General features: G+C 41.8%; 2 long non-coding RNA genes across 2 annotated transcripts in view; one reads left to right on the plus strand and one right to left on the minus strand.

Moving 5' to 3' along the window:
* Positions 1–1,860, minus strand: part of LOC106524953 (uncharacterized) — a 50,478-nt gene that overhangs the window by 32,354 nt on the left and 16,264 nt on the right. The gene's annotated exons all lie outside the window — the stretch shown is intronic.
* LOC106524954 (uncharacterized) lies at positions 341–1,644 on the plus strand. The gene is made up of 3 exons (XR_001311047.1): positions 341–421; positions 517–608; positions 766–1,644. It is a non-coding gene; the product is annotated as an uncharacterized LOC106524954 (long non-coding RNA).

The raw sequence follows: 1,860 nt of genomic DNA on the forward strand, positions 1-1,860 counted from the left end.
GGTGTATGTTCAATCTAAACTGTTTATCTTTCAAAGTCTTTATGACAATGAACCTTTAAAGGTGTCGTTAAACAGATATTTTTATTGAGTTCCTGAACATAAATCCGACTCTTTCAAAGACGAAGAGGTGAAAATTAAATCAGTTTTATTTATTGCATATGGACTTTTTCTCGTTTTAATGAATAAGAATAAATAAATGAATCAAACTGCACGTTGGGAGTTCCCGTGACGGAGCTGCAGTGATTACGATATCAGGTCAGATCATTAATGGGGTTGGCAGGACGCTCACACTGCTGGTCTCATTTCAGAAGGTTGTGACCCCGCCTCTGGGCTCTGGATACAAGAACCGAACCATGCAGCTCTTAGAAGTGGACCTGGCGTCACGGCGAAAACGTCTTTTAGTTTAGTTTGAAGAGAACCGGTAGATATTTTGACTCGATATCAACATCTTTATTCATCCCTGCGTGTATGTGTGCGTACTCGTAATCCCGTCTCGTCTTACTGTTGTTGTCGGAGACGCCTGTATGAGCGACCCTAGGCCTTCTTGACGCTGCCATGGCAACTAGCTTAAAAAGGGATCCTAACCTGATGCTAATATGATTTGACAGGTAAGAATGTGCATGTGTGGGTGTGTGTCTTTATTTTAATGAGAGTATGTACTTTCCCGGCGCATTTGCAGCGACGTCGTCACGTTTCTTACATGCACGCCTGTGTTTGTGTGTAAAGCTCATTAACGACTCAATGTGTCATCGTTCTGCTTCTTAGCTGAGAAACTCAACGAGAAACGACAGAGCGGCAGCAGCTCTCCGGCCCTACGTCTACCTACGAGGCTGTAAAGACGTGTTGCTCGTAGCTCCGACTGATAAGTTGACTTTTGTGATAATGCATCGTGAAGTTTGCTTGTGAACCAAACTTTTTGATCATTTCTCAGTAAAATGAAAGTTAATTTGCTGTTTTTTTTCTTTCTCCGTGCTGACAGATTTCTGCTCTCTGCAGCTCTTTTGATTCATGAAATGCTCCACCCTCAGAAAGCATTCCCTTCCCCCACCTCCGTTCAGCAAAAGCAGCATACAGAAACTAATCCAGGACGGTGAAGCAGTTTCCCTGTTTGCTTTCTGTTTGACACAAAGTCGAGCCACTTGTTCTCAGTCAGTTTTAGGTTTATGATCTCCTGCTGCCAAAAAGCAAAAGGGGGTGATGTTTTACAACACCAATTCCAATCAATACACCACAAAGACAATATAAGTAGTGCTCAAATTAATTAATTTTTTTTTTCAAATTTTCTCTCATTTTTTGTTTGATGCCTGCAACAGGTTGTAATAAACCTGGGACGTTTACCACTGTGTTCTATCAGCTTTCTTTTTAACAACACTCAGAAAGTGTTTGTGAACTGAGGACATTAATTGTTGATGCTTTGTAGCTGGATTTCTTTCCCATTCTTGCGTCATACACAACTTCAGCTGCTCAACAGTCCGGGGTCTCCGCTGACATATTTTCCAATGGGAGACAGGTCTGGACTGCAGGCAGGCCAGTCTAGTACCTGTGTTCTGTCGATATGTGCTCCCTCGTCAGATTTTGCTAACGCAGAGCTTCTAGACCAGGGGTGCCCAAACATTTTCCCYGAGGGGGCCAAATTGAAAATCTATCCAGGGCTGCGGGCCAAGTGCAGTAATGTAATACATGAAATACAAATATTTTTAAAGTAAAGTCCATTATTTTTAACAATCAAGCTATGCAATGGCCCTCTTTTGTTTAAGTTTGTGCACTTGGAGAAAGTCTGCCATATGCTCAAGTAGCAAAGGCTCATGGAACATATCATAAATTGATAAAATATGAGTTTTTGTGGCCTTATAAAGTGTG

Source organism: Austrofundulus limnaeus, unplaced genomic scaffold (genome assembly GCF_001266775.1).
Source record: "Austrofundulus limnaeus strain Quisiro unplaced genomic scaffold, Austrofundulus_limnaeus-1.0 Scaffold207, whole genome shotgun sequence".
NCBI classification, from domain to species: Eukaryota; Metazoa; Chordata; class Actinopteri; order Cyprinodontiformes; family Rivulidae; genus Austrofundulus; species Austrofundulus limnaeus.